This window comes from Oryctolagus cuniculus, chromosome 14 (assembly GCF_964237555.1).
Source record: "Oryctolagus cuniculus chromosome 14, mOryCun1.1, whole genome shotgun sequence".
NCBI classification, from domain to species: Eukaryota; Metazoa; Chordata; class Mammalia; order Lagomorpha; family Leporidae; genus Oryctolagus; species Oryctolagus cuniculus.
Genome location: NC_091445.1, coordinates 88,116,620 through 88,139,510, shown reverse-complemented (window position 1 = coordinate 88,139,510; position 22,891 = coordinate 88,116,620). Strand labels below are relative to the sequence as shown.

General features: G+C 39.0%; 1 long non-coding RNA gene across 1 annotated transcript in view; it reads left to right on the top strand.

The window, feature by feature from the left end:
- The first annotated feature begins 1,618 nt into the window (after nt 1–1,618).
- LOC103349639 (uncharacterized) overlaps nt 1,619–22,891 on the top strand; it is a 74,069-nt gene continuing 52,796 nt past the window's right edge. The window contains exon 1 of the long non-coding RNA XR_007922590.2: nt 1,619–1,819. This is a non-coding gene — a long non-coding RNA (uncharacterized lncRNA). The remainder of the gene's footprint in view (nt 1,820–22,891) is intronic.

Genomic DNA, 22,891 nt, shown 5'->3' with positions numbered 1-22,891 from the left:
TGCTGCCTCCACTTTTATTTTGTGCCCCATGGGCTTCCTGTGCAGGCCTCTCCGAGTTCCAGGTTTCTCCCCTGGGCATGCAGCAATATCCGAAGCGATGTACGTGTTGTTGTTTCTCTGTGGAGAAGAGGACACACGGAGGGCCCCTCCACTCAGCCAGCTTGGCTCCTCCCCCTAAATGCCAATTGCTTTAATGGAGACTTTGTTTTTGCAGAAGTAAAGAGTAAAGAGGTTATTGGTGTGAGATTGGACAGGTCCTGAAAAGGAGGGGTGTCATCTGCGAGTTTGTGTTTCCAAAAGGAAATGACAGAGCCCTGGCTTTAGGAGCTGCTCTTTCCTTTCTCTGGAGTGAACGGAGGGAGCCACCATCGTGGTCCTAAGATTCCCACTGCAATGAGGCAGTCGGACGTGGGGCATCCATAGCAACTGGCCCCAGTCCCAGCGTGAGTGGATATAGCCCCACCTGAGGAAAATTGCTTCAGTACGGCCCTGGTTAGCACAAGACATGTATTCCAAAGGGGACAGGTTAGAGCTAGCGGGTGTGGCAAAGGCAGCCTGACTTGAGGATGACTTCGTGGCTGCCACAAGCTCTGCTCGCTGCCAGCCCCACGGCACCTTCCTCCTTCCCCTCCCAGCCGCTGCTCCCGGTCTCCCGGCAGGGCTTGGTGAGGCAGGGCCTGCACGCGGGCTGCGGGTTTCAGCTGCATGTTGTCAGTGCTCTTTTCATAGGGCCGTGTGGGCCAAGACTGGGGATCACAAGCAACAGACCCTTTCTCACCTCTGAACACAGTGTTCTGGTCTCTCGGGGTGTTGCGGCATGTCTTCCCTTTTGCAAGTGCTCGCCTGCCTATAAGTAGCAGGACTGCTAAATAATGTTTTATGGAGAAGCCATGGATTCAGACCGAGTACCCGTGGTGAGCCAACCGACCACCCCAACACAGGATTCAATCACAGTAACTCAGCTTTGGCTGATTACAGGAGAACGTGTAGCCGGTTAACTGACCAGGCGCTAAACAATTAACCAGCTGCGTTCTCATCCACCGGCTGGCTGACAGGTGCAGCCCATTCAGGTTCCGGCGCCTTGCTTCTGTTGTCTTGGATCTTCCGTCCGGTCACAGCAGGCAGGAAGCTCTCCAGGTCTGCTCTCATTCTGGGAAGTGCCGGATTCCAGAATCATTTTATTTTACTCAAGTAAAACTCTACTAAGTTTATTGGCCTAAGGAATTTTCCTCGCACCAGCATTCGGCAGGATCCGAAGCAGGGCTCCAGCTGCCCTGGGAGCACCAGGTAACCCGGCACAGGGACCCCTGAGCCCACGGTGCTGTTTTCTTGTTGCATCTGCAGATTTGTGTTTTGAGCTCTCTTTGAACAAATTGTTGGCCTGAACTGAGTTTGGAAATGGAGGCAGTGTGGAAGTCCTAGGTGTGAGGTTGAGTCAGCTTCAATAGGAACAGAGCTGTGTCTGTAGAGAGACCTCAGGTGTCTGGCTCCACCACACAAGAAAAATCCTGACCTGGGTCCAGGAAATAGGTAAGGTTGCTAAAGGCCAGGGCATTATGAGCTCATCTGTATCCAGGGGATCTGGAACTCCGCCTGGTAGAATTCCGTCCAGGGCGGGTATACGCTGTGAGAGCATGCGTAGCCACGGGGTGGTACCTGGGGCCACACTGTGCTGTTAGAGGGCATAAGACCCGTGGGATTTGCGGAGGCCACATGGGTAGACGGAAACAGGACTGGCCCGGGGCCTGGCGCACCTCTGGAACTCCAGCCAACTTCATGTATAAGAAAGCCTGGAACCCGTACTTCTATCAGGAGTCAGGTGAGTCTTCCCAGAGATAACTCTGGGGACACAGCAAGGGAGTTTTGAACAAAACTGTGTGTAGGGTAGATTAGAACAGGTAGGATCAAAAAAGCCACAGAAACAATGGGGGAATTCATCTCTTAATTAGCACACAGGGGCTTTTAAAAGACTAGAGGAGAAGAGAGAACCAATTGTTCACAGAAATTGAGTGCTTGGATCACTGAATTCTGCTTCTTTAACCATCTTTATGCCTTGGATAAAATTTTTAGAAAAAATTATTTTCCATTTTATTTAAAAGGTAGATCAAGATAATTTTTCATTTGCTGGTTCATTCCTCAGATGCCTGTCATTCCCAGGCTTGGGCCAGGCTGAAGCTGGGAGCCAACGACTCAGTCTGGTTCTTCCATGTGGGTGGCAGAGACCCAAGTATTTGAGTTCTCTGCCTCCAAGGGAGGGCATTAGGAAGCTGGATCAGAAGCCAAGCTGCACTGGAACCCAGGCATTCAGATATGGAATGTGGGTGTCTTGTGGCATTTTAAACTCAGCACCAAACTCCTGCCCTTGGGCTACAATCTTAAGCTTAGAACAGTAACGTAAGGTATCTTGGGCGTGGATGCTGCTTTGTCCTATTCGCTGATGGGCTCTGGCTTGAACTCAGTGACAAAGAACTTGGGCTGCACTGGGCAGCTGCCCGTTTTTAGTTCTTTTGAGACCTGTCTTGAGTGAAGGAAACAGGTGTGTGGAGAAAGTCTCCGTTTGTGAGGGTGATTCCCTCTCTGCACCTGGAGGAGAGAAAGGATCACATCGTTGGAAGTTTTCCCTTGAAGCTGGCAAGGTCTGGGTCTGTGTAACAAACCTCACCTTTGACTATTTTGCTTTAAGTAGGAGTCCTATTTATTCCGCGTGTTTGGGTTTCTAGGTGACGGCTTTTAGGCCTGCAATCTGGTCACAATGAGCAACCCAGCTAACGATCGTTGAGGACATAATCAGCATTCTTTGACCCTCTGCTGAAATGAGTAAAATGGTCAGGGCAAATATGTTTTAAGGCGAATGGGCCTTTAGGAAAACAGAAGAAGGTTTGCAGCAACGTCTGCCTGGTGTATTTGACAGCTTCCCACCTTTGGTAGCAGTTCATCTTCAGAGGGTTAGTGACAGCTGAGTACTTTTGGAGTGTTTTTTTCTTTTTAATGGGAATGTTGCATTTTGGTGTTTTTCAAGTGACTTCAACTTAAAATGATAAATATACTAAAGCAACATATTCTTTTAAAGATTTTATTATTTGAGAAGTAGAGACAGAAAGGTCTTCCATTCACTGGTTGACTCCCCAAATGGCCACAATAGCTGGAGCTGGGCTGATCTGAAGCCAGGCGCTTCTTCCAGATCTCCCATGTGGGGGCAGGGGCCCAAGCAATTGGGCCGTCTTTCACTGCTTTCCCAGGCCATTAGCGGGGAGCTGGATGGGAAGTGGAACAGCCAGAACTTGAACTGGCACCCATGTGGGATGCCGCACCACTGGCATCCCTACTACACTGCAGTGCTGGTCCCATAAAGCAATATATTTTGAGGTGGCATTTCCTGGTCTCCGTTGGTGGCTAACTTTGCTAATGAGCAACTAAAGCTTAATTGTTAAGAACAAGTAGACAAAGCAAACAGGATGAAAGTTTATTGGCCTAAGGATGGACTTGTGGATGGATTTGTCATAGTTTAAGGAATCTTTATCAGTTGGCATGCAGTCTTGGAGTCATCAAAATCTTGATAAAAGTTAGATATTTATGAAATGTCTGAGTCATTTTCAAGTAAATTAATGCTAAACTTTGTTCTTCATTCTGATATTTGTGTTGGAGGAAAGTCTAATAAAGATAGGATAGTATGATTCTAACTCAAGGAATTCTGATGATGAGTTGGAGTAGGCTACTAGATATTATTCTAGAGAAACTACCTGTTAACTGGTTTCACTGGAAAAATATGGAATGTGTCTTGATCAGTTGGAAAACAATAAGGAAATATTTGTTAAATTTTTGTTAATGTCTATGTGGAAGACATTCTATTAAGGTTAAGCATATATGGCAAGGTAGATTCCTCACAGAATGTCATAGAAGAAACATACACACACACAGAGAGAACAAGGGAGAAAATACAGAAACTGTATCAAGTATTATGAAGAAAAAGAGAACTTTCCATGCATTGGTGCCTGGGGTATATCTGAAACCAGATGAATGGTTGAATTGAACTTTTGTGTCAGCTATTTCTATTGCCATTTATTTAGGACCAAGCACAGTGCTGGCCTCACCATTTACAGTTTGAGAATGAATGAATTCTGCTGGGGAAACACCTTGTGTTCATGTGATTTAGAGAAGCGAGATGGATTTAGATGGATTTGGTTCTGTTAATAGGCATGAAAAAGGTCCTTTGAGGAAACAATGTTCTAAAGGCTGTAAGATGGTACCCAGCTATGAAGTACTGATATGAAATAGTTCAAAATGTCTGGATTTCTACGTTTTCATTAGAATCTCAGATCCACTGTGAGATTTAAAATGCAATCCATGGTTATTAAAACTAGAAAAAAATGACTCAATGCAAGAAAAATTAAGATATGTTTTTGAGTAATGTTCTAGGATAGGAAAGATGTGGGCTTTTGGGAAAAAAAGTAACATTTTTTTATTTTCCAAATTATTTTGATTGTGCATGTTTATGGGGTACAGTGTGATATTTTGATGCCTGCGAATATGATTGAGCAAATTGAGATAATTAACATTTCCAAATTCTTACCATTAAATGTATGCTTGGAACCTTCAGGTTTCTGTTTGTTCATAAAGTATATAATAGGTTTTCGGGAGCTATTTCCATTCCACTGTGCTAAAGAACTCTAGGACAGTTTCTATTTGCTTAACTCTGCTTTGGGACCCGTGATCTGAACTCCTTCTGTCCTCTCTGCCCCATCTCTGACCTTAGGAATCAGTACTCTACATTCAGATTGGCTTTTTAAATTAGCATTCATATAGGAGAAAGAGATGCAGTATTTACCTTTCTGCGTCTGACTTATTTTACTGAACATGCTATCTTCCAGTTCCATCCTCTTTGCTGAAAATTATAAGATATTTTTATGGCCACATAATATTCTGTTCATAAGTTTTTAAATTCATTTGTCCATTGATGGGCATCTATGCAGATTCCATATCTTAGTGATTGTGAACAGGTGAACAGTACAGCAAAGAACATGGAAGTGCAGGTTTCTCTTTGATACACTGATTTAAGTTCATTTGGATATATGCCCAGAAGTGGGATAATTGGATCTTATGATAGATCTATTTTTAGTGTTCCATGAAAGATCCATAGTATTCTCCATACAGACTGTACTGATTGGCATTATACCAACAGTGTATGAGCTCCTCTTTTCCACGTCTTCTCCAGCATTTGCTTATCTTCCTTTTTAACAGATTTATTTATTTTATTTGAAAGGCAGAGTTACAGAGAGAGAAGGACAGAAAGGGAGAGAAAGAGAGCTTCCATCTGCTGGTTCACTTTGCAAACATCTGCAACAACCTGAGCTGGACCTAGCAGAAGCCTAGGGCCAGGAGTTTCTTCCCGGTCTCCCATGTGGGTGTAGAGGTCCAAGCACTTGGGCCACCTTCAGCTGCTTTTCCAGGTGCATTAGCAGAAGCTGGATTGGATGTAGAGCAGCAGGGTCTCAAACAAGCACCCATATGGGATACTGGTGTCATAGGCAGTGGCTTAACCTGCTGTGCCACAGCAGGCCCCTATGTTTTATCTTTATGATAATAGCCATTATAACGGGTGAAATGATAGACCATTGCAGTTTTAATTTGCGTTTCCATGATGGCTAATGATGTCAAGCATTTTAATAAACATATTGGCCATTTGAATTTCTTTTGAGAAATATCTTTTCATTTCCTTTAACCATTTTTAAATGTGATTATTTGTGTGTATGTGTGTGGGAGGGTGGCATTCCTTATGTATCCTGGATATTAATCCTTTGTCAGATAAATAGTTTAGAAATATTTTCTGCCATTCTGTAGGTCGTGTTATCCTGATATGATTGCTTCCTTTCTGCGCAGAAGCTCCTAGTTGGATATAATCCCATCCCATTGGTTGACTTTTGATTTTGTTAATGTTTTGGGGGTCTTATTCAAAAAATCAGTCTATACCGATGTCCTGAATTGTTTGCTTAGAAGTGTTTGTGTTAAGTTTTCATCTGGTAGTTTCATAATTTCAAGTCTTAAGTTTAGGTCTTTGACTCATTTTAGGTTGATCTTTGTCCAGGGTGAGAGGTAGTGGGTCAAGCTTCAGTCTTCTGTATACATATTTCCAGTTTTCCAAATATCATGTATTGCAGAGACTGTTCTTTCTCCACTCTATTTTTGGGGGCTTTTGTTGAATCAATTTGCTATGGATGTGTGGGTTTATTTCTGGAATCTCTGTTCTGTTTCATTGGTTCATGTGTCTGTTTTTGTGCAAGTACCATGCTGATTTGGTTACTATAGCTCTTTATACCTTTTTTAAAAGCTTTTTTATCTTTAATTTTTATCAACATATACAGATTTGTGAAATGAATATGATGTTTTGATGCAGGTATATGTTATCAAATTAGGATGAACTATTCAGACGGCAGTAGAACAATGAATGTGTTCTGCCAATCTAACTGTAGCTTCATGCACATGGACCAATCTCTCTACCTTCCCCCACCCTTCTCCCCCTCTCCAACTTCTGACAATTACAGTTCTACGCTCCGCTTCGGCGACGTCAGTTTTTTTAGATTCCACACGTGAATGAGATCACAAAATAGTTGTTTATGTGCCTGCCTTATTTACCCCAACATGATCTCTAGATTCATCCAAGTTGTCACCGATGACAGGGTTTTAACCATTTTATGGCTGAATAATATTCCCTTAAGGTGTAAACCACAATTTCTTTATCAGTTTGTCTGCTGATGGATGGGTAGATTCTACATCTTGGCTACTGTGAATGGTGCTGCAATAAATGATAGCACAGTTGTCTCTTACAGACTGATTTCATTTCTTTCAACTATATATCCAGAAGTGGGATTTCTAGATCAGAGTAGCTCTGCTTTTTACAAAGGATATCAAACAATTTTATGCCAGCAATTTTGTCATTTCACATGCAATGCACATATTCAAAAACACAAATTCACAAGAATGACAGGGAAAGAAATTTTTGAATAGCCTCATATATTCAAGAATTAAATTCATTTTAAAAATCTTCCCTCAGGTATAACTGAAGGCCAGAGCAGTTTCACTTATGAATTCTACTGAACACTCAAAGAAGAAACAATAGCACAATAATATTTTTTCTCAAAATGCTGAAAGATCAAAAGCTTTTCAACTCACTCAGACCAGGGTTAACACTGATGTCAAAACCAAATAAATAAAAGAAAAAATTATAGAATTGTAGTCTAATTAATAGATGAAAAATACTTTACTAAATTTGTAGCAAACCAAATCTAGAAAAACATAAAATCGTATATGAACCATTAGATTTTTCTTTTTTTCTTTTTAGCGTATCTGCTCTACCCTTGACATTTATAACTTTGAGTACATTAAGACGGTAATTTTCAGTCTTTACTTTCCAATATAGGACTCCCAAATGCATCTCCTGTTGGGCCAGTTTGGTGATAAATTCCTTCAGATTTCTCATTCAAAGTCTTTATTTTATGTTCGTTTCTGAGGGATACCTTTCTGTGGGTAGTATTCTTGGCTGGTAGGCATTTTTTTTTTCTGAATATGTAACTACACTGCCTCCTGCCAGTAAGGTTTCTGACAAGAACCTGCAGTTAACCTTATTTGGATTCCTATGTAAGTGAGATGATTTTCTTACTGTTTTTATTTCAGATAAGCTTTTTGTTTCAGAATAGTTTTAAATTTACAAAATAAAAATTGTGAAGTAGTGCAAAGAATTCCTGTATACCCCTCACATAGCTTCCCTTATTATTAACATCTTATATTAGTATAATATGTCACAAAGAATAACTGACACCCAGCTTCCTCAAACATCTCACATTAGTATATTTGTCACAATTTATCAAATCTATTTACCTATTTTTCAATCCAAACTCCCTTTATCTCTCTCATCCTCCCCAGCCTGTAATAATCAATATTCTGTGTTCAGATTGATTTTTTTAGCTCCTACATAAAAGATAATAGGGAGGATATGTGGTATTTATCTTTCTGTTCTAAACTATTTCACTTAATATGATGTCCTCTAGTTCCATCCATTTTGCTACAAATGACAAGATTTAATTTCTTTTTATGGCTGAGTAGTATTCCACTGTGCATAGATACCACATTTTCTGCATCCATTTGCCTGATGATGGGCACTTTAGTCTATTCCATATCTTGGCTACTGTAAAAAGTGCTGTAGTAAACATGGTGGAGTAGGCATCACTTTGATATAATGATTTCATGTCTTTTGGATAGATAACCAGTAACACAATAACTATGTTGTATGCCAGTTCTATTTCTACTTTTTGAGAAATCCCCATGATGTTACTCACATTGGCTGTATTCATTTGCATTCCCAATAGCATTGTATTAGAGTTTCCCTTCTCCACATCCTTGCCAGCATTAGTTACATATTATCATTTTTATAATATTCATTCTAAGAAGTGAGGCAATATCTCATTGTGGTTTAGATTTGCATTTCCCTAATGCCTCATGCAATGAAATGTTTTCTTCATATCTGCCGGCTGTTTATATTTCTTTTGAGAACTGTCTATTCAGATCCTTTGGCCCTTTTCTTAACTGAATTAGTAGAGTTTTTGTTACTGAGTTTGAGTTTCTGGATATTAATACTTAGATAAGAAGCATGCAAATATTTTCTCCCATTCTGTCAGATGTCTCTTTATTGATTATTTCCTTGGTTTCACAGAAGCTTCTGAGTTTGACATAATCCTATTTGTCTAGTTTGGCTTTTGTTGCCTGTGATTTTAGGGTCTTATCCAAAGACTCATTGCATACACTGATGTCTTGAAGTGTTTCCCCTAAGTTTTATTCTAGGAATTTCATAGTTTCAGGTCTTATATTTAGGTCTTTAATATATCTTGAGTTCATTTTCAGTTGTGAGGGGTCTAATTTCATTATTCTATATATGTATATCCAGTATTACCAGAACTATTTATTGAAAAGATTATCCTTTCTTTAATGTATGTTTTTGGCACCTTTGTCAAAATCAGAAAGCTGTATGTGCATGTATTAATTTCTGGGATTTCTATTTTGTTCCATTCACCTATGTGTTGGTTTTTATTTCAATACCATGCTGTTTTCCTTACCATACCTTTGTAATTGCTTTGAAATCCAGTGTTGTGAGATCTCCAGCTTGATTTTTTTGTTGTTGTTTTGCTCAAGATTACTTTGTTTATTCTGGATATTTTGTGGCTCCAAACAAATTTTGAATTTTTTTTTGTAATTTTGTACAGAACATCATTGGTATTTTCATAGGGATTGTAGTAAATATAAAGCTTGCTTTAGGCTGTATGGATATTTTAATGATATTAATCCATGAACATAGAATATCTTTCCTTTTTAGTGTCTTTGATTTCTTTCATCATGTTTTATAATTTTTATTGTACAGATCTTTCACTTCTTTGGTTAAGTTTATCAGTAAATATTTTAAAATGTTTATAACTGTTTTGAATAGAATTTTTTATATATTTGGCAAGATCAATATTATAATTGAATCGGAGCAGTAAAAGTGGACATCTTTGTCTTGTTCTAGGTCTAAGGAGAAAAGCCTTCTGCTTTTCCCGATTGAGTACTGTATTGGCTATTAATGTCATAGCATTTATGATTTTGAAGTATGTTCCTTCTATACCTAATTCAGTGAGGGTTTTCATCATGAAGGGATATTGAATCTTGTCAAATGCTTTCTTTGCATCTATTGAGATGATCATAAGATTTTTGTTTTCTCTCTGTTAATCTGATTTATGTTATTTATTGATTTTTGAATGTTGAACCACCCTGGTATCCCAGGAATAAATCCCACTTGATAGTAGTATATGATCTTGACATAGTGCTGATTTGGTTTGTTAATGCTTTGTTGAGAATTTTTGATTTATGTTGACCAAAGATAATGGTTTTCTTTTGGTGTTGTGTCTTTGCTTGGTTTTGGTATCAGAGTAATGCTGCCCTCAAAGAGTGTGGCAGAATTGCATTTTTAAAAATATGTTGACAATTTGTAAAGTCAACAACAGGAGTCACGGTGCACTTACTCCTCATGTAGGATCTCTGTCCTTAATGTGCTGTACATTGAGGCTTAATGCTATAACGAGTACTCAAACAATATATTTCACTTTGTGTTTCTATGGGGGTGCAAACAGTTGAAATCTTTACTTAATGCATACTAAACTGATCTTCTGTAAAAAAAAAAAAAAAGAAATTATCAATTTCCAACTTGACTCTCAGTGGGATTAAACATGACAATAGGTCTGATCTGATTTCATCATCATTAAAAAAAATCATCTATTATTTTTCACTTTATGTTTCTGTGTGGGAGCAAACTGTTGAAATCCTTACTTAATGTATACTAAGCTGATCTTCTGTATATTAAGATAATCGAAAATGAATCTTGATGTGAATGGAAGGGGAGAGGGAGTGGGAAAGGGGAGGGTTGTGGGTGGGAGGGACGGTATGGGGGGGAAGCCATTGTAATCCATAAGTCGTACTTTGGAAATTTATATTCATTAAATAAAAGATAAAAAAAATATGTTGACATAGTTTGAGGATATCGGAGTTAGTTCCTCATTAAATTTTTTTTTAGAATTTAGGTATAAATTCATCAGAGTCTATATTTTGCTTTGATGGGAAATTTTTTATTTACTACTTCAATCTTATGACTTGTTACGGGTCTGCCTACATTTTCTATATCTTACTAATTTAATCCTGGTAACTCATATGTATCCAGGAATTTATTGGTTGTTTTTAGATTTTTTTCTTTTTTATATAAAGCTTTATTTAACAAATATAAATTTCATAAGTACAACTTTTAGATTGTAGCAGTTCTTTCCCCCATACTCACCCTCCTACCCCAAAACCATCCCACCTCCTACTCCCTCTCCCATCACATTCTTTATTAAGATTCAATTTAATTATCTTTATATACAGAAGATCAACCCCATACTCAGTAAAGAATTTAACAGTTTACAAGCACACAGACACACAAAGTATAAAGTACTGTTTGAAGACTAGTTTTACCACTAATTCTCATAGTACAACTCATTAAGGACAGTGGTCCTACAAGGAGAGCAAGCACACAGTGATTCCTGTTGTTGATTTGGTTTTTTTTTTGTTTTGTTTTGTTTTTGTTTTGTTTTTTGAAAGGCAGAGTGGACAGTGAGAGAGAGAGAGAGAAAGGTCTTCCTTTTTCTGTTGGTTCACCCCCCAGTGGCTGCTGTGGCCGGCGCACTGCTGTGGGCGCACTGTGATGATCCAAAGCCAGGAGCCAGGTGCTTATCCTGGTCTCCCATGCCGGTGCAGGGCCCAAGGACTTGGGCCATCCTCCACTGCACTCCTGGGCCACAGCAGAGAGCTGGACAGGAAGAGAAGCAACCAGGACAGAATCCGGCACCCTAATGGGAACTAGAACCTGGTGTGCCAGCGCCACATGGGGGGGATTAGCCTATTGAGCTGCAGTGCCAGCCCTGTTCTTGATTTAACAATTGACACTCTGACTTATGATGTCAGTGATCATCCGAGGCACTTCTCATGAGCTGCCAAGGCTATGGAAGCCTCTTGAGTCCACAAACTCTGACATTATTTAGACAGGGCCATAAGCAAAGTGGAAGTATTCTCCTCCCTTCAGAGAAAGGTACCTCCTTCTTTGATGGCCTCTTCTTTCCACTGGGATCTCACTCACAGAGATCTTTCATGTAGGTCATTTTTTGGCCACAGTGTCTTGGCTTTCTATACTTGAAATGTTCTTATGGGCTTTTTAGCCAGATCCAAATGCCTTAAGGGCTGATTCTGAGGCCAGAGTGCTGTTTAGGGCATTTGTCATTCTATGAATCTGCTGTATGGCCTGCTTCCCATGTTGGATCATTCTCTTTTTAATTCTATTATTAACAGACACTTGGTCTTATTTATGTGATCCCTTTGACACTTGATCCTATCTTTATGATCAGTTATGCACTTAAATTGATCACTTAAACTAGTAAGATGGCATTAGGTATCTTCCAACTTAATGGGACTTTGGAGTCCCTTGGCAAGATTTTAGCTTTACCCTTAGGGTAAGTCCAAGGGAATGTGTGCCGAACTGTAAATCTCTTCCCTCTTTTATTCCCACCTTTATTTTTAACAGGGACCAATTTTTAATTGGATTTAAATACCTAAGAATATGTTAATTATATGTTAAGAGTTCAACCAATGCTATTAAATAGAAAAAGAAAATACTAAAAAGAATAAAATAGTAAGCTGTTCCTTGACAGTCAGGACAAGGGCTGATCAAGTCATTGCTTTGCTTACTGTCAGTTTCATTGTTTCACTTCCACAGGTTTCCTTGTGGGTGCTGAGTTAGTTGTCACAGATCAGGGAGAACATATGATATTTGTCCCTTTGGGACTGGCTTATTTCACTCAGGATGATGTTTTCTAGATTCTTCCATTTTGTTGTAGATGACTGGATATCATTTTTTTTTACTGCTGTGTCATATTCCATAGATTACATATCCCATAATTCCTTTAACCAGTCTTCCCTTGACAGGCATTTAGGTTGATTCTATGTCTTAGCTATTGTCAGTTGAGCTACAAGAAACATAGAGTTGCAGATAACTCTTTAATTTGCCAATTTAATTTCTCTTGGGTAAATACCAAGGAGTGGGATGGCTGGGTTGTATAGTAGGGCTATATTCAGATTTCTGAGGTGTCTCCAAACTGTCTTCATTAGTGGCTTTACAAGTTTGCATTCCCACCAACATTGGATTGGTGTGCCTTTTTCCCCACATCCTCACCAGCATTTTCATGTTTGTTGACTTCTGCACAAACGCCATTTCAACTGGGGTGAGCTGAAACCTCATTGTGGTTTTGATTTGTATTTCCCTGATGACTAGTCATCCTGAACATATATTCATGTGTATGTTGGCCATTTGGATTTCCTCTTTTGAAAAATGTCTGCTTAAGTCCATGGTCCATCTCTCAGGTGGGTTGTTTGTTTTGTTGTTGTGGAGTTTCTTGATCTCTTTGTAGATTCTGGTTATTGATCCTTTATCAGTTGCATAGTTTTCAACTAATTTCTCCCATTCTATTGGTTGCCTCTTCACTTTCCTGAATGTTTGTTTGGCAGAACAGAAACTTCTCAATTTGATGCAATCCCAGTTGTTAATTTTGGCTTTGGCTGCCTGTGTATCTGGGGTCTTTTTCAAGAAGTCTTTGCCTGTGCCAATATCTTGCAGGGTTTCTCTAATGTTCTCTAAGTTGATGGTGTCAGGTCGTAGAATTAGATATTTAATCCATGTTGTCTACGGCCATACCACCCTGAACATGGCCGATCTCATCTGATCTCGGAAGCTAAGCAGAGTCGGGCCTGGTTAGTACTTGGATGGGAGATATTTAATCCATGTTGAGTGAAATTTTGTATAAGTTAGGGATCTTGCTTCATATGTCTGCATGTGGAAATCCAGTTTTCCCAGCATCATTTGTTGAATAGACTGTCCTTGCTCCAGGAATTGGTTTTGTCTCCTTGATCACAGATAAGTTGGTTGTAGATGGTTGGATTGATTTCTGGTGCTTCTATTTTGTTCCACTGATCTATCCATCTATTTTTGTACCAGTATCAGGCTGATTTGATTATAACTGCCATTTCTTGCATTTCTTCCATCTCATCATCATCACAATCTAGTACTGAAGTGTTGTGTTCTTTTGGGGGCATCATGTTGTATTCCTTGTTCTTGTTTTCTTCAGTTTGTGCATTGAGCTCAAATTAGGTGCAGTCCTTTGAGCTTCCTGTATATGGAAGCTCATATTTCAATATTTGGGGAAGTTATCAGCTATTCTTTCATTCAGTAAATTCTCAGTGCATTTTTTCTTCTCTTCTCCTACAGGTAACCTTGTAATATGAATATTTGTTTACTTAATGGTGTCCCACATGTCTCATAAATTTCTTTATTTTTTATTTTTGTTTGGATTATTTAAAGGCCTTGTCCTCAAGATCAGAAATTCATTCTTCCACTTAATTAATTCTGCTATCAATATCCTCAACTGTATTTTTAATTTCTTTTTATAAAAAAGATTTATTTGAAAGAGTTACAGAGAGAGAGAGAGATCAAGATCTTCCATCCCCTGGTTCACCCAAATGGCTGCAATGGCTGGAGCTGTGCCAATCCCAAGCCAGGAGCCAGGAGCTTCATCTGGTTCTTCCACATGGGTTCAGGGGCCCAAGGACTTGGGCCATCTTCTACTGCTTTCCAAGGCCACAGCAGAGAGCTGGATAGGAAGTGGAGCAGCCAGGACTCAAAGCGGTGTCCATATGGGACACTGGCAATGCAGATGGTGGCTTTACCTGCTATGCCACAGAACTGGCCCCTTTAATTTCATTGATTATAATTTTCAGCTCCAATATTTCTTTTTTTTCTTTTTTTAATTTTATTTAGTAAATATCAATTTCCAAAGTACAATTTATGGATTACAATGGCTTCCCCGCCCTGATACCTTCCCTCTCACTCGCACCCCTCCCATCTCCCGCTCCCTCTCCCATTCCATTCACATCAAGATTCATTTTCAATTTCTTTATATACAGAAGATCGATTTAGTGTATATTAAGTAAAGATTTCATCAGTTTGCACCCACACAGAACATAAAGTGTAAAATACTGTTTCAGTACTAGTTATAGCATTAATTAACATTGGACAACACATTAAGGACAGAGATCCTACATGAGGAGTAAGTGCACAGTGACTCCTGTTGTTGACTTAATAATTTCACACTCTTGTTTATGGCGTCAGTAATCTCCCTAGGCTCTAGTCACGAGTTGCCAAGGCTATGGAAGCCTTTTGAGTTCACCGACTTCGATCTTACTCAGACAAAGTCATAGTCAAAGTGGAAGTTCTCTCCTCCCTTCAGAGAAAGGTACCTCCTTTGATGGCCCCATTCTTTCTACTGGCTCACTCACAGAGATCTTTCACTTAGGGTTTGTGTGGTGGTGTGTGTGGTTTTGTTTTGTTTTGTTTTTGTTTTGTTTTGCCAGAGTGTCTTGGCTTTCCATGCCTAAAATACTCTCATGGGCTCTTCAGCCAGATCTGAATGCCTTAAGGGCTGATTCTGAGGCCAGAGTGCTGTTTAGGACATCTGCCATTCTATGAGTCTGCTGTGTATCCCGCTTCCCATATTGGATTGTTCTTTCCCTCTTTTATTCTATCAGTTAGTATTAGCAGACACTAGTCTTGTGTGATCCCTTTGACTCTTAGTCCCATCCTTATGATCAGTTTTGAACTGAAATTGATCACTTGGACTAGTGAGATGGCATTGGTACATGCCACCTTGATGGGATTGAATTGGAATCCCCTGGCACATTTCTAACTCTACCGTTAGGGGTAACTCCGATTGATCATGTCCCAAATTGTACATCTCCTCCCTCTCTTATTCCCACTATTCTATCTAACAGGGATCATTTTTCAGTTAAATTTAAACACCTTAGAATAATTGTATGTTAATTAAAGAGTTCAACCAATAATTAACTAGAACAAAAAAATACTAAAAGGAATGAAATAGTAAGTTGTTCCTGGACAGTCAGGACAAGGGCTGATCAAGTCACTATTTCTCATCATGTCCATTTCACCTCAACAGGTTTCCCCTTTGGTGCTCAGTTAGTTGTCACCGATCAGGGAGAACATACGATATTTGTCCCTCTGGAACTGGCTTACTTCACTCAGCATGATGTGTTCCAGATTCCTCCATTTTGTTGCAAATGACCAGATTTCATTGCTTTTGACTGCTGTATAGTATTCTATAGAGTACATTCCCATAATTTCTTTATCCAGTCTACTGTTGATGGGCATTTGGGTTGGTTCCAGGAATTAGCTATTGTGAATTGAGCTGCAATAAACATTTAGGTGCAGACAGCTTGTTTGTTTGCCAATTTAGTTTCCTTTGGGTAAATTCCAAGGAGTGGGATGGCTGGGTGGAATGATAGGGTTATATTCAGGTTTCTGAGGAATCTCCAGACTGACTTCCATAGTGGCTTAACCAGTTTGCATTCCCACCAACAGTGGGTAGTGTCCCTTTTTCCCCACATCCTTGCCAGCATCTGTTGTTGTTAGATTTCTGAATGTGAGCCATTCTCACTGGGGTGAGGAGAAACCTCATTGTAGTTTTGATTTTCATTTCCCTGATTGTTAGTGATCCTGAACATTTTTTCATGTGTCTGTTGGCCATTTGGATTTCCTCTTTTGAAAATATCTATTGAGGTCCTTGGCCCATCTGTTAAGTGGGTTGTTTGTTTTGTTTTTGTGGAGTTTCTTGATTTCTTTGTAGATTCTGGTTATTAATGCTTTATCGGTTGCATAGTTTGCAAATATTTTTTCCCATTCTGTCAGTTGCCTTTTCACTTTCCTGTTTGTTTTGCAGTACAGAAACTTCTCTATTTGATATTTAAGTCTCATAATAAAACTCTCTCTGGACAGTGGTCCTGCATAGGATGTTAGTGCACAGTGACTCTTGTTTATTTAATAATTAACACTCTTATATATGAGGTCAGTGATCACCTGAGGCTCTTGACTGTCTTAGCTGTCTTGGCTATGGGAGACTTTTGGATCCACAACTCACCAAAACCTTAAGAAAAATGGAAGTTCTCTCCTCATTTCAGAAAAAAAAATACATCCTCCTTTGGTGGCTGCCTCTTTCCACTGGGGTCTCACCCACAGAGATCCTTCATGTACAACATTTTTTGCCACAGTGTCCTGGCTTTCCACGCCTGAAATGATACCCTGGCTTTTCGGACAGACCAGAATGTCACAGGGGCTGATTCTGAGGTCAGAGTGCTACTTAAGGCAATTGTCATATATGAGTCTGTTGGAGCATTCACTCCTTTTTAATTCTGTTTTTACCCAATACTTATTCCTATTTATATCATCACTTTAACACTTGTTCCTATCTATATGATTTTAGCACTGAAAATGCTATTTTTACACCTCAGCTTAAGAGGATTTAGGATCCCAAGAAAAGTTTTTAAACTGTACCCTTTGAAGAGAGTCCATAAGAATGTATGCTGAACTATACTGCTTTACAGTTACAGACTTCATACATATCATAGTTACAACTTTAGGATCATAATCATGCTCACCCTTCCACCAATACTGCCACCCCCTTCATGTTCCCTTTCTTGTTCTCACTTTTATTTTTTACTAAGATATATTTCAATTACCTTTACACACGTGTGGTTAACTCTATGTTAAGTAATGAGTTTTAGAATTAGTATGAAAGAAAAATAAATAAGTAAAAGAAAATAAAGGAAAAGAAAACCAAAAATTAAAACATGTTTGTCAACAGTCAGGAGAAGTGTGTTACAAGTCATTGCTTCTCAAAGAGTCAATTTCACTTCTACAGGTTGCCTTTTAGGTGCTTTATTAGTTATCACATGTCAAGGAGAATATACAGAATTTGTCTCTTGGGTGACTGATTTATTTCACTAAGTATGATGTTTCCAGTTTCATCCATTTTGTTGCAAATGACCAGATTCTGTTTTTTTTTTTTTTAACCTCTGTGTATTATGGCATGGTGTACATATCCCATAATTTATTTATCCAGTTTACAGTTGATGGGCATTTGGGTTAATTCCATGTGTTTGCTATTGTGAATTGAGTTGTGATAAACATGAAGGTATGGATCTTTCATATGCTGATTTCATTTCCCTTGGGTAAATTCCCAGGAACGGGATGGCTGGGTTATATGGTAGGTGTATCTTCATATTTCTCAGGTATCTCCATACTGTCTTCCATAGTGGCTTTACCAGTTTACTTTCTCACCAATAGTGGATTAGGGTACCTCTTTCCAGATATGCTCACCAACATTTGTTGTTTGTTGATTTCTGTATGAAAGTCATTCTAATGGGAAGGAAGTGAAACCTCATTGTGGTTTTGATTTGCATTTTCCTGACAGCTAGTGATCCTGGGCATTTTTTCATGTGTCTGTTGGTCATTTGGATTTCCTCTTTTGAAAAATGTCTAAGTCCTTTGCCCATTTCTTAACTGGATTGTTTGGTTTTGTTGACTCTTGAGTTTCTTGATCTCTTTGTATAATCTAGTTATTAATCATTTATCAGTCATCGAGTTTGCAAAAATTTTCTTCCATTCTGTCAGTTGCCTCTTCACTTTGATAATTGTTTCTTTTGCATTGCAGAAGCTTCTTGATTTGATGCAATGTCATTTGTCGATTATGGCTTTGATTGCCTGTGTCACTGGGGTCATTTTCAAGAACTCTTTGTCTATGCCAATGTCTAGTAGTGTTTCCCCATAAATTTAGGTCTTTAGTCCATTTTGAGTGGATTTTAATGAAAGATACCAGGTTGGTGTCTTGCATCATGCTTCTGCATATGGCTATCCAGTTTTCCAGCACTGGGAAAGAGACTGTTGAGTCTGAAAAGCACTGTTGAAGAGACCATCCTTGCTCCAGGGATTGGTTTTAGCTCCTTTGTCAAATATAAGTTGGTTGTAGATGCTTGGATTGATTTCTAGCATTTCTATTCTGTTCTATGGGTCTATCAATCTGTTTTTATACCAGTACCAGGCCATTATGATTATAACTATCTTGTAGTGTGTCCTGAAATCTGGTATTGTGGTGCCTCCAGCTTTTTTGTTGTGTAAGATTGCTTTAGCTATTCAGGGTCTCCTGCATTTCCTAATGAATTTCAGCATCTTTTCTAGATCTGAGAAGAATGTGTTTGGTATTTTGATTGCTATCGCATTGAATCTGTAAATTGTTTTTGGAAGTATGGACATTTAGACAATATTGGTTCTTCCTATCTATGAACATGAAAGATTTATCCATTTGTCATCTTCATTTGTTTCCAGGTACTTTTTGATTTCTCTTTTGATTTCTTCTATGACCCATGGTTTGTTCAGGAGCATGTTGTTCGGTCTCCATGTGTTTACATATGTTCTGAGGATTCCTGAGTTGTTGAATACCAACTTCATTCCATTGTGGTCAGAGAAAATGCATGATACGATTTTTATTTTGTAAAATTTGATGAGACTTGCTTTAAGGCCTTGCTTCTTGTCAGTCCTAGAGGCAATTCCATGTAATGGTGAGAAAAATGTGTATTCTGAGGCTATTAGAGAAAAGCTCTGTAAATATGTTTGGTCCATTTGATCTACAGTGTCATTTAACTTTGTTATTTCCTTGTTGATTTTCTTATGGTTGATCTATCCATTGTTGGTTGATCTATCCATTGTTGAAAGCAGAGTATTGAAGTCACCATTACTATTATATTTGAGTTTTTGGCTCCCTTTAAGTCCATTAGCATTTCTTATAAAAAGCCAGGTGCCCTGTAATTAGGTGCATATACGTTTATGTTAGTCACACCTTCCTGTTCAATTGATCCCTTAATCATTATATAGTGCCTTCTTTGTCTCTTTTAACAGTTATTGTGTTTAAGTCTATTTTGTCTGATATTAGGATGGCTACACCAGCTCTTTTATGTTTTCTGTTAGCACGGAATATCTTTTTTCATCCTTTGACTTTCAGTCTGCATGCATCTTTGTTGGTGAGATGTGTTTCTTGTAGGCAGCAAATACATTAGTTTTCTTTTTTAATCCATTCAGCTAGTCTGTGTCTTTTAACTGGAGAGTGCCATTTTTCCATTAATATTCCGATTATTTACTTTGGATTTCCTTTGAACTTTTATCAGGAGATCCACCTTCTTGAGTAGTGATGTCTTTCTGTTTCTATGCATAGCACATCCTTGAGCATCTTTTGTAGGGCTGGATGTGTAGCAACAAATTTTTTCAACTTACCATGTTGGATTGTTCTCCCTTTTTTATTCTATCAGTTAGTATTAGCAGACACTAGTCTTGTTTGTGTGATCCCTTTGACTCTTAGACCTATCATTATGGTCTATTGTGACCTGAAATTGATCACTTGGACTAGTGAGGTGGCATTGGTATATGCAATCTTGGATTGTACTGGAATCCCCTGGCACATTTCTAACTCCACCACTTGGGGCAAGTCAGCTTGAGCATGTCCCAGATTGTACATCTCCTCCCTCTCTTATTCCCACTCTTCTATTTAACAGAGATCACTTTTCAGTTAACTTTAAACACCTAAGAATAATTGTGTGTTAATTACATAGCTCAACCAATGGTATTAAGTAGAACAAACAAAAATACTAAAAGGGATATAGTATTAAATTGTACATCAACAGTGATGATAAGGGCTGATCAAGTCATTGTTTCTCATAGTGTCCATTTCACTTCAACAGGTTTCCTTTTTGATGCTTGGTTAGTTGTCACCAATCAGGGAGAACATATGGTATTTGTCCCTTTGGGACTGGCTTAATTCACTCAGCATGATGTGTTCCAGATTCCTCCATCTTGTTGCAAATGACCGGATTTCAATGTTTTTGACTGCTGTATAGTATTCTAAAGAGTACATATCCCATAATTTCTTTATCCAGTCTACGGTTGATGGGCATTTGGGTTAATTCCAGGTTTTAGCTATTGTGAATTGAGCTGCAATAAACATTTAGGTGCAGACAGCTTGTTTGTTTGCCAATTTAGTTTCCTTTGGGTAAATTCCAAGGAGTGGGATGGCTGGGTGGAATGGTAGGGTTATATTCAGGTTTCTGAGGAATCTCCAGACTGACTTCCATAGTGGCTTAACCAGTTTGCATTCCCACCAACAGTGGGTTAGTGTCCCTTTTTCCCCACATTCTCGCCAGCATCTGTTGTTGGTAGAATTCTGAATGTGAGCCATTCTCACCGGGGTGAGGAGAAACCTCATTGTGTGTTTTTTTTAATTTTTTATTTAGTAAATATAAATTTCCAAAGTACAGTTAATGGATTACAATGGTCCCCCCCCATAATTTCCCTCCCATTCACACCCCTCCCATCTCTAACTCACTCTCCCATTCCATTCACGTCAAGATTCATTTTCAATTCTCTTTATATACAGAAGATCAATTCAGTATATATTAAGTAAAGATTTCATCAGTTTGCACCCACACAGAAACACAAAGTGTAAAATACTGTTTCAGTACTAGTTATAGCATTACTTCACATTGGACAACACACTAAGGACAGATCCCACATGAGAAGTAGGTACACAGAGACTCCTGTTGTTGACTTAATAATTTGACACTCTTGTTTATGGTGTCAGCAATCTCCCTAGGCTCTAGTCATGAGTTGCCAAGGCTATGGAAGCCTTTTGAGTTTGCTGACTTCGATCTTATTCAGACAGGGTCATAGTCAAAGTGGAAGTTCTCTCCTCCCTTCAGAGAAAGGTACCTCCTTCTTTGAAGGCCCCATTCTTTCCACTGGGATTTCAATTGCAGAGATCTTCCATTTAGGTCTTCCTTTTTTTTTTTTTTTTTTTTTTTTTTTCCTTCCAGGGTGCCTTGGCTTTCCATGCCTAAAATACTCTCATGGGTTCTTCAGCCAGATCCGAATGCCTTAAGGGCTGATTCTGAGGCCAGAGTGCCATTTAGGACATCTGCCATTCTATGAGTCTACTGTGTATCCTGCTTCCCATGTTGGATCATTCTCTCCCTTTTTGATTCTATCAGTTAGTATTAGCAGACACTAGTCTTGTTTATGTGATCCCTTTGACTCTTAGTCCCATCAGTGTGATCAATTGTGAACTGAAATTAATCACTTGGACTAGTGAGATGGCATTGGTACATGCCACCTTGATGGGATTGTATTGGGATCCCTTGCCATGACTCTAACTCCACCATTTGGGGCAAGTCTGATTGAGCATGTCCCAAATTGTACATCTCCTCCCTCTCTTATTCCCACTCTTCTATTTAACAGGGATAATTTTTCAGTTAAAATTTAAACACCTAAGAATAATTGTGTGTTAATCACAGAGTTTGACCAATATTACTAGAACAAAACAAAGAGAAAATACTAAAATGGATAAAGTATTGCATTGTACATCAACAGTCAGGACAAGAGCTGATCAAGTCACTGTTTCTCATAGTGTCTATTTCACTTCAACAGGTTTCCCCTTTGGTGCTCAGTTAACGTCACCAATCAGGGAGAACATTTGGTATTTGTCCGTTTGGGACTGGCTTAATTCACTCAGCATGATGTGTTCCAGATTCCTCCATCTTGTTGCAAATGACCGGATTTCATTGCTTTTGACTGCTGTATAGTATTCTATAGAGTACATTCCCATAATTTCTTTATCCAGTCTAATGTTGATGGGCATTTGGGTTGGTTCCAGGAATTAGCTATTGTGAATTGAGCTGCAATAAACATTTAGGTGCAGACAGCTTGTTTGTTTGCCAATTTAGTTTCCTTTGGGTAAATTCCAAGGAGTGGAATGGCTGGGTGGAATGGTAGGGTTATATTCAGGTTTCTGAGGAATCTCCAGACTGACTTCCATAGTGGCTTAACCAGTTTGCATTCCCACCAACAGTGGGTTAGTGTCCCTTTTCCCCCACATCCTTGCCAGCATCTGTTGTTGTTAGATTTCTGAATGTGAGCCATTCTCACCAGGGTGAGGTGAAACCTCATTGTGATTTTGATTTTCATTTCCCTGATTGTTAGTGATCCTGAACATTTTTTCATGTGTCTGTTGGCCATTTGGATTTCCTCTTTTGAAAATATCTATTGAGGTCCTTGGCCCATCTGTTAAGTGGGTTGTTTGTTTTGTTTTTGTGGAGTTTCTTGATCTCTTTATAGATCCTGGTTATTAATCCTTTATCAGTTGCAGAGTTTGCAAATATTTTTTCCCATTCTTTCGGTAGCCTCTTCACTTTCCTGACTCTATCTTTTGCAAAAACTTTTCACCTTGATGCAACCCCAAATGTGAATTTTGGCTTTGACTGCCTGTGCTTCTGGGGTCTTTTCCAAGAAGTCTTTACCGGTACCTATGTCTTGCAGGGTTTCTCCAATGCTCTCTAATAATTTGATGGT